Here is a 13,640-nt window from a genome sequence, read left to right on the forward strand (position 1 = left end):
TCGCATTTACTCTTCATGGCGATAAGATAAGCATTATCCCCATTTTACAGATGAGAAAACTGAAGCTCCCAAAGAATAAGAACCAGCTGGGGGCCACCGGGCTTGTAAAGTTGCAGCTCTGATCTCAGATCCAGCTGTGTATCCACAGCTGCTGCCGCTTCTGCTACATCAGCAAATAGCAAAGACGGAAAGTAAATCATCGCCTAATTTCTTTTAATTCTTCATAGCTTAAATTGTGATTGCTATTTAGAGTGCATGCAATGTTGAAGAAAATTCAGAACATGTAAATGCAGATTTTGACATTTTAGGCTCAAGAAACAGGCAGCCTTGTTGTTAGTTCCACCATATATTAAATTGTAATCTATGTAGACAGCAGTTTTGAAAGGTATCCAGTCAAATAAGTTGTACTTTTGGCTGACTTCAGACAGGTGGATGAAACTTTGATGACTTAATTCCCCCAAGTATTAAAGGTATAAACAGACCAGTACCCCATGCTGGAGAAAGGCTGCCAGAAAATTTATTAAGAGCAGTAAAGTGCATGGCCATAATTTCAACAGGTTATCTTGCTTCTCTGGCTAATTGTTTTCCAAGGTTTCTGGGCTCAGAATCATTCAGCATTCTTATCACCTGGGAAATGTGTGGGCTCCTATTATATTTTCCAGCATACCGCCACCTCTGTCCTCCAGCCGTGGCTGTATTTTTGCTCAAAGAGCTGTCGATTAGATTTAAGAGCCACACAGCCCCACAATGCGCTGTCTTGCTGATCTTCAGAGAGTGCTGTGGTGTCGCCCTTTGATTTATGGAGAGTGCTGCTCAAACCCAGCCCCGCGCTTTATTAAAGCAGCTTTTAGTCATATTATACCTTCCCAGCTCTCAGGCTCCCACTAGCTCTACCATCTAAGAGTCAAAATCCCTTTGATAAGTAGCATTCCGGGTGATTGGAAAGCAGGGGCTCTGCTTTGTCCCCTCCCACCAGCCTGCCTCCAGACCCCCCAGGTGTGAGACTGAGGCGGGGGAGGGGCTGATGGGGACTCGGGGGGCGCAGCCCTGCTCTCCAGGTGGCCTTTCAATATCCGTTTTTCCCTGACCCTCTCTTGACCTTCATGGTGTGATAGTGTTTGGCCTGGGGCTGTGCCTCTTCACAGTGATTTTTTTTTCTCTCCATCCTGGCTTAAAAGGGGAAACCTCAGAGAGATGCAACTTAACTGCTTTGGGGCCCACTTTCAAAGGCTCCTGCTCACTGGGCTGTTCCTACAGATTTGAGCATCAGGGGGCAGGTCCGACAGTGGAGGGCACATCACAGGAAAAGGGGTGAGCTTGTGTTTCTGCCGGGGGGACTGTCTCACAGGTGGCAAGTGTGTAAAGCCACACTGTGTCCCATGACATGGGAACTCGCCTCTGCCGAGGTATTCCTTCCCCCTACGTGGAAGACCTGAGGGTTCTCAGCTGCAGGTGCCAGCCCTGCTGCCTTCCAGGGACTGCCCAGCGTCAGGACAGGCCTGTCTTTCCTTGGCAGTGTCTGCAGCTCCCTCTGGGGCCTTCACCGAGACTTCACTCTTCTCCTTCACCTGGATCCCTCACCGTCACCCTGCCCCAGTCACACACTGGAGCAGGGACTATAAAGGGTCATGGTCAGCTACAACTGGTGGCGCGATCACTGCTGGGCTCTCCCTCCTCCCTTCTCCAGTTCTTGGGGGGAAGGAATAAGTATCCTAGAGTTGGGGACTTCGGGGGAACAGTTGTAAGTGGCCTTTGCATTGACAAGCTGGGGGACCCGGCACGTTACTGACCATCTCTGCCAAGGTGGCTTCTCTCTGATCCTTGCTGGCCAGGCTGGCCTCAGTGTGGGATGAAGGCCACAGGGAAAGACGTGCAGGAAGAATTTAGCATATTGGCCAATGGGGGCTCCGTGATCTGATTTTCACAGAGAACCTGATTTTGGGTGGTCCTCAAATAGCAGAGATAGAGAAAGCTATTCTGTTCTAATTCTCTGCCTTGGGCAGGAGCTGGAAAACCTTCAGCACCCCCCTAAAACGTGTGAATCTCCTTTCTGAAAAAAAAAGAGCAAGCCTCAAACTCTTGCAGGCCCTAGCTAGGATTTAATAACATTGATTTGTTTATATTGTATTAATTGTATAATTGTCTTCTGTTTAGGACAAAATGGCACTTTTTCTCCCCACTTACATTCCGGAAATAAATTTTCATTAAAAATGAATTTATTTACCCCACTAATGCAAAATGTTAATAATAGGGAAAACTGTGGGAGGGAGGCAGGGGTTATATGGGAACTCGGTACAGTCTGCATGATTTTTCTGTAAACCCATAACTGCTCTATAAAAAAATAAAAGGATATCTGAAATAAATTTATTTAAGTAAATAATGGTACAGATGGATGAAGTTAAAAACATGACATGAAGTTGGGAAACACTGTACTAAACCACCTGGACAGATGCCCTGGGAGGGTCTCCAAAGGATCCAGAAGGCAGGGTGGCTTCTAGAGGAGGCAAACTATGACTTTGGCTGAGACCTAGACCTCAGAATAAGCTGTAGGGGAGGGAAACAAGGCCAGATATCGAGCTGAGAGACTGCGCTAAGGCTTCCCCCGGGGGCATGTGGCCTGGCTCCTGCCCCTCCTTGCTCCTGATGGAGTCTGCCAAACGCCCACAGGATCTTTTCTTGCTCCCACCACAAGGGACCATGGGGGGACTTGGCTGATTCTCCTGAGAGAACAAGAGACAAACGAGGCCACACCAAATATCAGGAGAGTCAAATGGGAACTTTTCTTTTCCCAAAGCCTGGAAATTACATTAGGATTAGAATGGGCCTCAAAGGTGCTCTGGTCCAGTGTATTTCAAGCACGCTTTGACCTTGATCCCTACAAAGATATGTCTATCACATCTCCATCTAGTGCATGCATACATTTATACATCAAGTTTTTTTTTAAGTTTCATAAGATAGTACTAACCTACGTGTGATTCATTCTTATATAGTCTCTTTTTTCCATTTCATTTTTTTTTCATTCTGGTCAAGATCCCTTGACATCTGAAATAATGGGAATGACACACATGCAGTGACATTGTAACAAGAGGGCGTGTTGCTGTTTGTTTCTTGGCAGGGCTAAACGTCAGTGACCAGAGGGTGAGCTGGGAACAGGCATCGTGGGCACACTGATCTGAATTTGGTACCAAAACCTATGCTCGTTCCTACCTTTTAATTACATGAAAATTCAGGAAATTCATTTCAGTGCCTAAAAAAAGGAGCTTAGAATGTATTACTCTGCATAACTGGGGATTTTAAAAGAATGAAACCCAAAGACTAGAACTCTGAAACACAAATGGATCTGCTAATTAAAATCACACAAGAGAGATTTAAAATCTTCCTATTTTTCAACCATTCCACAGATGGTTGTTCCCTCCCTCATTTGTTAAATCACGGGAAGGCCTAAGACACTAAAAAACCTCACAAAAATGTACTCTCTCTGATGACTTCATGACCCACATGTGTTGCAACCCACAATAAGAGAAATGTTGACTTCATCCAATCCCTTCTTTATACAGATGAAAAAAACAAAGCCCCAGAAACTGACAAGAATTACTGAAAGTCACCCAGCTAGCAGCAGCGTGGGCCGGACTAGAATTGTGGCCTTAGGACACTGAGTAAAAGGCCTTTTCCCCACCGCTGTATAGTCTGCAGAGCCCTTCCACATCACTACAGGAAGAATCATGCCAGGTAGTCCTGAAATTGAGGGAAGACCATTTAAAAATAATATAGATTAAAGAGGAAAATTGGAAAAAACAGACAAATAACATTGCTGAGAAGGGCACAATATTCTTGGGAGATGAGGAGAGTAAGCAGGAAATAGGGACGCTGTGTCCTACCGAACCAGATTCCTCACTATATGAAAAACTTCCCTGCTTTCCCACACCCTCCAGCTGTGTAGAAGAGGCCCTGGTCAGTGTTCTGGCCAATGAGAAGTGAGCAGTAGTGGCTGGGGATTGCTGGGAAAGTGTTTGATTTCCTGACACAGGTAACACACCTGCCCCCTCTCTCTTCCCTCTCCCTTCTCTTTCCCTTCTGGAGCCTAGATGTGATAGCTGGAAGGGCAAGAGCCATCTTGTAATCATGAAGTGTAAAGCATGGAGCTATGAGGCCAAAACCCAACATGCTTAAGGATGGTGAAACAAAAATAACATGTACCACAGCCAACGGTTATTGAGCATTTACTGTACAACAGGTGTGGTTCTGGGCACTCGAAATGTATTAGCTCACTTACTCCACCAACCCCATTGGGTGAATGTATTAACGCCGTTCTATAGAGGAGAAAAACTGTACAAACCCAAGCAATAAACTGAAGGGTCCATACTATTAATCGCTACAATATTCTACTTCTCAGCAAAGATACAAAGTGTCTGGGGTCCTGATGACATCACTGAGCTACTAAATAGCCCCGTTTTATTCTAAAATAATAAACCGGTATTGCTTGGGTTTGCTGTTATTTGCAACTGAGGGCATTTGGGAGTGATACACTGATATATCTCATGGAGTCATCAAAAGGATTAAATGAAAAATATATATATCTGTGGCTGGAGGAAAACCACATCATTTAACAGTGTCTAAAACAGTAGGTTCTCAATAAATAATTGGTTTTAATGTTAAACCATTCTAAGAAGCAAAATAACCATTCTAAAAGGCTAAATAAATTAATGATGTGATAGAATCACAGCCCTCAGATATGTCCGTGTCCCAATCCCCAGCACTTGTGAATATATCACATTACCCGAGAGAAGGGATTTTGCAGCTGTGAATAAGGTTACAGACCTTGTGATGGGCAGAGTGTTTTGGATTACCCAGGTGGGCCCAATGTAATCACATGAGTCCTTAAAAGTGGAGAACCTCTCCCTACCGTCAAGAAAGAGAGAGTTAGCGGTGGAAGTAGGTCAGGGTGAAAAGTATTCAATGCCCCATTATGGTGCTTAGAAGTAGGAGGCCACATGAAATGATGGGAAAGAGGCCAGTAGGAGTTGACAACCAACAAGGGAAAAAGGACCTCAATCCTATAACCACGTGTAACTAAATACTAACACTTAAATGAGCAAGAATATGAATTCTCCCCTAGAGCCTATGGAAAAGACACAGCCTTGCCAGCACCTTGGTTTTAGCCTGGTGAGAACTTTCCATGCTTTTGGCCTGTAGAACTGTTAAGATAATAAATGTCTACTGGTTGAGCCACCAAATCAATGGTGAGTTGTTACAGTAGCAATAGAAAACTAACACAACAATGATGGAATTCCAGGCATCACACAGAAAGTTAGAGTCAGGATATGAGAGCGCAAGATGGGCAGACGGGGCTCCTCACCAAGGTCAGTGAGCAGAGTGCCCTACCGTGGCATGGAGTGGTTGAAGATTTGAGGCATGAAATTCTTTTGCTTGATGGTATGGCTGACCTTGTTTTAATAATTAGTGTGCAGGGCTACCCCAATGTACAACTCAAGAGCCGCCATTCTCAAAGCCCAGGGGTGCCCTTCACATAGACCGCAGCGGCAACAGCGCCCACGGCAGTGGTGCAACGCAGTGGCCCTGCCCGTCAAAAGGGTCGTGCGGGATCACGGCGAGAATATCAGGTAGAGCTCTGAGCGCGGGGAGAAACAGGGCACCATCTCTCCACTATTGTCCCGCCAGCCGCTCTGAAAAAGCTCCAACTTTCACTCCAGTGATCTTGGTATTTGATAACGAGCACAAAATGCCACCGTCTAATGTCAAAAACTCCATTTGAAAAGAGAGCAAAATGGAAAGCTACATGGGTTCCCTCCTCTCGGCTGAAACTCTACACTCAGGTAACCCGGGGTCAACGCGGACCTTGTGTGGGACGGTTGCTTTCTCTGTCCTGGCTGATGGGGAGAGTATTCTTGTTAGGAAGCCAGTCAGGTTTAAATCCAGAGGTTTAATTTGAGTACAAAGTTGACTCCCAGGTGACGGGGGTGGGGGGGGGGTGTCTCTATTTGAATCAAAATGAGATGAAAGAAATACTCAAGACCTTGAGACATGCCTGTCCATTTTAACGTTCTTCCTCAGAAAGTGTGTCCTCCTAATTAGAGATTTGGAAACACCTTGAAGTCCATTACAAGCAGGGATACAGAATACAAGCCTGGTTTGTCAAACATGGTAACATCTGCTGACAAGAAACCAGCTATGTAAAGATGTGAGAAATGGAAATGCCGCACCAATTTTCCAGAAGAAAATCTGCCTCTGAAAAGGTGTGACTTCATGCAAAATATGCTCCATCATTTGAATAACAAAATAAGATATGCAAAAAAATAAAACTTCTCAAAAAGAATGTGCATTCAGGTTGCAGTGAGTACAAGCTACATGATGAATATTGCTTGTGCTATATTTAAAATGTTTTGTGAGAAAATAATGTGTTTCAGAAATGGAGCTGAGATAATGCCAGAGACTCTGCTTTAGCAACTATCAAATAAGTTTCCAGGGAGGGTTTTCTCTTTCTTATGGATTCCTGGAGATAATGGCAAAAGCTGCTATTAAAATTCATTAGATGAAAAGTAAACCTATATTACAATTGATGACATTCTCCTCTAAATTGTTAGCCCTATTAGTGAAAAAAGGGTCTGCCACGCTCTTATCTAGGGTGTCTGCGTCTCTCTAAACAGTTCTCTTGCATTTTAATCTAAGGAATGTTGCTTCAATGTTAAATTTCTTTCATGAACCATTTAACACGTGGGATAGCCCACAAGCTCTATTCTGAGGTGCCTCTCAACTTCTAGCAACTGAATATTGGGGCTTCAAGGAGATTCTCCTGTAGGGTTGAAAATTTTACTTAGGAATGGCAGGAAGAGGTTGTATTTATGTGCCCAGTTACTAAGGACTAAAACAGCAATTCATTCAGCTGAAAAAATTCACTCCTAGCTTCCCTTAAATCTCTCTAAGGAAGTGGTGCGAAGTCACCCTTTGGGTTCAAAGCAATTCCAGAGCAGCAGAAATGAGGTGAATCTGTCCCTGCCTACTGGGTGCTCAGATGTGGTTCAGTTGCAGTCGGACCCCTCCCTGCCACGCCTCCCGGCTAATTAAATCAGGACAGAAGCAGCAAGGTTCACCTCAGCCGGCCGCAGTGCCCCCTCACTTGCATCCCTCAATAGCAAAACGTGGCACATTTCTTCCTTATAAATTGCCCCATCTAGGGTGCTTTCTTTTAAATGCTTGTGCAAGAGTAATGCAGAGTAATGCAAGGTGTCTAGCAGTCTGGCAAAAGCTTCTGGGATTCAGAATTCTTCTCTGCAACACAGTGCTGGTTTACAAAAGCATTCAGCTTAGTGAGCCCTAAATTAAACAGCTTTCCTCAGGAAAAACCGATTTCAGGGTCCATCCTGGGATGAGGTGGGTGATGCCAAGCTTCTCTTCACAAAACCTGGCTGCACCAAGGACTGGGGGCATTGAAATGGAGCACAGAGACCCCTTTCATCTTCTCTGGTGAGCTGCCTGGCTCCACGCCCCCCCCCCCCACTCCACCGCCCCCCCCCCCCACACACACACACACGCCCAGTGGCCGGAGGGACACTTGATCCCTTCAGGCACCAGGTGGCCTGGAAAAGGATGCACTCTCACTCAGACAGGTCGGATGGGGGTCCTGCTCCACAGCACACTCACTGTGTGGCCTTGGGCAGATCACCGAACCTCTCTGAGATGCAGTTCCCTCACTTGTAAGGGGGTGGCAACAATTCCAAACTCACAGAATGCTTAAGAAGATGAATAAGATGCCCTGTGTAGACATACCTGACCCAGGCCCCAGCCAGGCAGGCAGCCGCCCAGTTCCCCTCCCTCCAGGCCTCTTCCAACAAAGGAATGAGCAACTCCCGGAGGTTGAGGGCATGGCCCACTCCTCTCTCACCACCCCTCACTCTTTCCCAGGCTTTATCTGAATGGTAAAATGGGTAAGCATTTAAGGCTACCTTTTAGGAATTTGGTAACAAAGCTAAAATGCCCTGGTAGCTAGGCCCCCGCTTAGGGACGGGTGTAATGCTGCCAGGACATAATGCTACCAGAAGGGACCAGGCCAGGACCACTGCTCTCCATCGTCCTGTAATTTAGCTCAGGAGAAAGTGGCAAGAACATATTTTATACTAAAGGGAACAAGAGTTAATCGAACCACTGACAACAAAATATTCATAAGCCCAGTTGTTTTTTGTTGTTATTGTTGTTTTTTTCTATTTTCTGAAAAGAGAAGATTAAATTTGGGTGAATCATACCTGCAAATTAGAGCTTAAAGATAGTACTCTGCTTTCTCCCCAAGGAGGCTGCTGAGAAGTTTGGACCCTTGGTATTGGCTCCATACTAGAAATGAACTTGATTTATAATCTATTCATAACCCAGCTCTGAATCCCTTCCCATCAGAACTTTCAGTAATAAAAAATAATAATAAAACCAGAGAGGAATGAGGGAAGGGGAGGGTAGAGCAATTCAACTTATTTCATTATTTTGGATATTACACTTCTTGTTTGCTGGCTTGATAAGGGACACTACAATCTTTTTTGATATCAACATCCTTTTTATTGCACTAGATAGTAGGGGAATTGCCCCCAAATTAATAAAAACCATATGCCAGCTTTTAATTAGGGATCACATTGGAATAATGATTGATCTGTCTTGGGAATGAGATAAACTTTTTCCCCCTTTCTTTTTTAATCATATGCCTTTCAGAGTCCCTCTGGCCTCTTTTCCTCCTCAACCCTTGCCTTTATCTGCAAAACCAGGGTAATGAAAAGGTCTTATAAATCTCTGGTGCATATATTTGTTACCAAAGATTGTATTGTAATCTGAACTATCTGTCCATCCAATGCTGTCTCTATTGCACTGGGAGTAGAAATAGCAGCATTTCATGGTTATGTCTGAATGTGTCTGGGCAACTGACATATAGGATGAGATTGGTCCCCTGAGCATGTGATATGTGGCCTGGGCAGGACCCATTCCTCAAACCTCTTGGGAAAGTGGGGAAGTTCTCCTGCAGGAAGGACAAACTTCTCTAGTTAGCATAACCTATGTTCCAGGCAATGGAAGCTCTCCCTATTCATTGGTCCCGATCCAACTCTGAGGTTGTTTTCAACATTTGACAATTCTTCTTTTCAACAACATGAGAGTAAAGGAAAACTAACAGCAGCCTAAATGCTCCATCTTTGAAAATCCTTTCCTTCACTCTTTACATGAGTTGCTCTAAGAGAGTGCTTAATATTCACCTGCAAAGCTTGTTAAAGCTGAGGATTCCCAGGCCTGTCTGTAAGGAGACAGATTGAATAGATCTGAGGCCAGGCCCAGGAATCTGCATTTTTAACATGTACAGTAGAGGATCTACAAGCCACCCTTGAAGAAACACTACACTTACAGCTTCCTTTCAAATATCTTAGTTGTGATTACAAGCACAGTCTTCAGAATAAAATCAAACGTAGTTTAAATCCCATTTTTACCATTTACCAGCTGTATGGCCCTGAGCACTCAACTTAGCCATGCTGAGACGCAGCTTCCTCACCCAGAGAAGGAAGATAATACCCAAATCAGAGGATTGTTGCATTCACTGAAATACGATGTAAACAATGTTTAGCACTGGCCTGACAATTACAAGCATTCTATATGTAGTTATGGCTAAGGAAAACTGTTCCAGGGAGGAGAATCATCAAAAAGTTGGCTGCTGTCTTATTGTCAAGTTGGTTTATATCTAAGTTGCCAGGACTGTTCTAGCAGATGCCACAGACTGGTGGACTTAAACCATGAGAATTTATTGTCTCAAGGTTTGGGAATCTGGAAATCCAAAATCAAGGTGTCAGCAAGGTCTTGCTTTCTCCAAAGTCTGCTGAGTCTTGGTGGTGGCGTGTTGGCAATCCACCTCGGCTTCTGTCACATAGCCATCTGTCTCCTTCTGGGTCCTACTACTGCTGTGCCCTCATGTCCTCTGCTCCTAAGGACCCCAGTCCTATTTGGATCACAACCCACCCTGGCTCACTTTGGCCTTATCTTGAAAGTGTCTTTGAAGATCCTAATAACAAATGAGTTCACATCCACTGGCTCGGGGGTCAGGACTTGAACTCGGCTTTGTGGGAAACGTGACTGAATCCGTAACAGTTTTCGATCACAAAAACAATGGAAGTAAACAAGAGGAATACTGGCCTTAGAAAGATCAGAGGTAGGGATTAGGGGAAAGCAAAGGTTAATCAAGTACGGAAGAATGATTAGTAGAAGATTGTGGGAAAGTAGAGAAGTAGTACAGTGAGGGGAGGGGAGGTGTTCAAATTTCACAACTATTCTCAGCTGTGTGCTGCAGAATTGTATCATGTCACGTGAGAAGTATGACTTAATTTTTGTCTTTTTTGGACCTTAAGTATGGTTTTAGGAGATACATGGGTGTCATATTGACAAGGTGTGAATTCTGACAGCTTTTTGATGAATCAACTTGGCTGGGCCACGGCCTCCACTTAATCAATCAGACACTAACTTGCCCCACTACGTGGGACATGACTCCCAGGGGTGTAAATCTCCCTGGCAACGTGGGACAGCACTCCTGGGATGAGCTGGACCCAGCATCATGGGAATGAGAAAGCCTTCTTGACCAAAAAGGGGAAGAGAGAAATGAGACAAAATAAAGTGTCAGTGGCTGAGAGATTTGGAAGAGTCAAGAGGTTATCCTGGAGGTTATTTTTATGTATTATATAGATGTCCCTTTTTAGTTTATAGTGCATTGGAGTGGCAGAAGGGAAAGACCTGAAACTGTTGGGCTGTGTTCCAGTAGCCTTGATTCTTGAAGATGATTGTATAATGATATAGCTTTTACAGTGTGACTGTGTGATTGTGAAAACCTTGCCTTTTATCCAGGGTATGGACAAATGTATAAAAAATTACAGATGAAAGAATGAATAAATAATAAGGGGGGATAAAGGGTAAAAAAAATGGGTAGATTGAAATGCTGGTGGTCAATGAGAGGGAGGGGTAAGTGGTATGGGATGTATGAATATTTTCTTTTTTTTATTTCTTTTTCTGGAGTGATACAAATGTTATAAAAATGATCATGGTGATGAACACAGCTTTGTGATGATATCATGAACCATTGATTGTACACCATGTATGGACTGTATATGTGTGAAGATTTCTCAATAAAAATATATATAAAGAAAAAGAGAGAAAAATAAATACTAAACAAAGAAGCACCAAAAAATTTGTGGGCAGGGTGGGGGGCTTGTAGAGAGATCAAACCATTGAGGACCAGAAAAAAAAAAAACGATGGATTTACAGGGGTGAAAATCTCCCTAGCAACGTGGGACATGACTCCCAGGTATGAGCCTGGTCCTGGCACCATGGAATCGACAATACCTTCCTGACCAAAAGGGGGAAAAGAAATGTAATGAAATAAAGTATCAGTGGCTGAGAAAGTTCAAATAGAGTCAAGAGTGCTTTTATACAAGTTTCAGCTATATGTTGCTATTTACCCCAGTTTGCCAAACCCCAACCAAAACCATCCCTGCCAACCCTAAAGAACACCTAGGCTCTATCTAAGATTCTACGATGTTCCCATGTACTATGATTACTTTTCAAAACCTACAACCTCCACTCCCCGATGTGGGACGTGACATCCCTGGCGACATGGGGGATGAATCTGGCCCTGACACCATTGGATCAACAATTCCATACTGACCAAAAAGGGGAAAAGAAGTGTAACTAATAAAATATCAGTGGCAGAGAGAGTTGAAAAACAGTCGAGAGGCTACTCTGGAGGTAGCTCTTATGCAAACTTCAGTTAGACCTTGCTACCTATCGTAACCTGCCAAACCCCAACCAGGACTGTTCCAGCCAATCCAAAGAACACCTAGGACAATAGATAAGATTTCACAAGGTCTCTATGCACTAGAGCAACTTTCCAGAAACCTACAACCTCCAGATGGGTCCCTGGACCAGAGAATTCCTGAAACCTAGAGGGTCCAGCCTCTCCAGAACATCAGATAGTTCATCTCCCTATCCCATATTAGTGACAGACCTTTCCAACATGAGAAAGTTAGAATGGACATAGCCCAAACGCCCCTAACGAGACGAATGGAAAGATCGAAGGTGATGATGGAGAAGATAAAATTAATAAATGAACATGACTGATGAATCATTAAATTGATATCTCTTTTAGTCTCCAGTATCTCAGAGCAACCAGAAGTAAATTGTGAGATTGTAACCCATGTCAAACTCGGAAATATGTTCTACAACTAATTATGGTGCTGTGCTTTGAAATTTATTGCTTTTTTGTATATGTGTTATTTTTCACCAGAAAAAAAGTCTATTGTGCTGATTAAAAAATTTTAAGCCTTCCAGCCTCCTATATTCTGGAGCAGTTAGAAGGAAAAAAGGGAGAGGATGAGAAACTCTGTGTCTGTCCTGTAGCTACTTGTTCAAGACTGCTTTGAAAACTGCTGCTTTTTCATTTCTTTGCTTTGTGCATATGTTACACTATACAATGAAAAGTACCTTGTAGTAAGCCTATACTAAACACCCAAACACACATACACGCATATCATATACGTAGAATAAATCTGTCTCCTACTGGTTCTTTTTCTCTGAATCTGACAGATAAAACATTTACTGGTCCATATTACAGAAACTTGCATTCAAAGTAGAATTAGGTAACATGCCTTATGACAGACCTGTCTCCTGTCCCTTCACACCTTCCTGTCCAAGGGAAAAGACCAGGAACGTGTCTCTACTGCAGTTCAGGAGCACCGTTTAGAAAGATATTCTATTTTCACCTTTAAAGTGTTTTTTTTTGTTTGTTTGTTTTGTTTTTGTCAATAGTCTTACAGGACAACAGCTGGGAATTTGTGATAAGTACTAAAGAAATAACAATAGTGCTTTGGCTTTTTCATCACATTTATTTCTCAGTAATCCAAAGAAATTTACAGATTTGATCCTAACATAACTCTAAAAATATCTCCATGAGCGAGTTAAGGGCAGGCATTATTAGTCTCATCTTAGACATAAAGAAACTGAAGTGTGGAGAAGGAACCAAACTTTCTCCAGGTGGCTCAACAAGCCAGCACGTAAAACCACAGCAGAACCTAGGAAAGTGTAATTCCAAAACTTTCAAACCGGGTTTGTCACCTGATTTGTGAAGGTATCATTAAAAAAAAAAAAAAGAAAGGAAAGGTATTTCACTTTACTCGAGGAAGCAATGTTTAAAAAGATGGTGCTCATGGACAATGGAATTTAAAGTGACAAATACAAGAGGATATCATTACAATGTGGGTTGGAGAAGTACAGTAGATGTAAGAGCGTTTTCTGGTACATTGTGGAATTACAAAAAAAAAGTCAAGAGCTTCTTATCACAACTGTAATTTTTCGAATGCATAGGAAAAAGATCTGAAAGGGAGCTAAGAATAAATTATAGGTGAATTTTATCTTTTTTTTTTTTTTGATTTTCTGTCTTTTCTCAATTTCCCTGTTGAACATGTATTACTTGTATTTTTTTTTTCAAGTTTTTAAAAACATATGTTCCACTTTCTTTTGGAACAAATAGAGTTAGCTGAGATTCAAAGTAAGAACATGTGGACCTAGCGGCCTAATAATTCAAATACTTCATTGTGCCCAAGAATCAGCTGAAGAGCTTCAGA

This window comes from Tamandua tetradactyla, chromosome 3 (genome assembly GCF_023851605.1).
Source record: "Tamandua tetradactyla isolate mTamTet1 chromosome 3, mTamTet1.pri, whole genome shotgun sequence".
Lineage (NCBI taxonomy): Eukaryota > Metazoa > Chordata > Mammalia > Pilosa > Myrmecophagidae > Tamandua > Tamandua tetradactyla.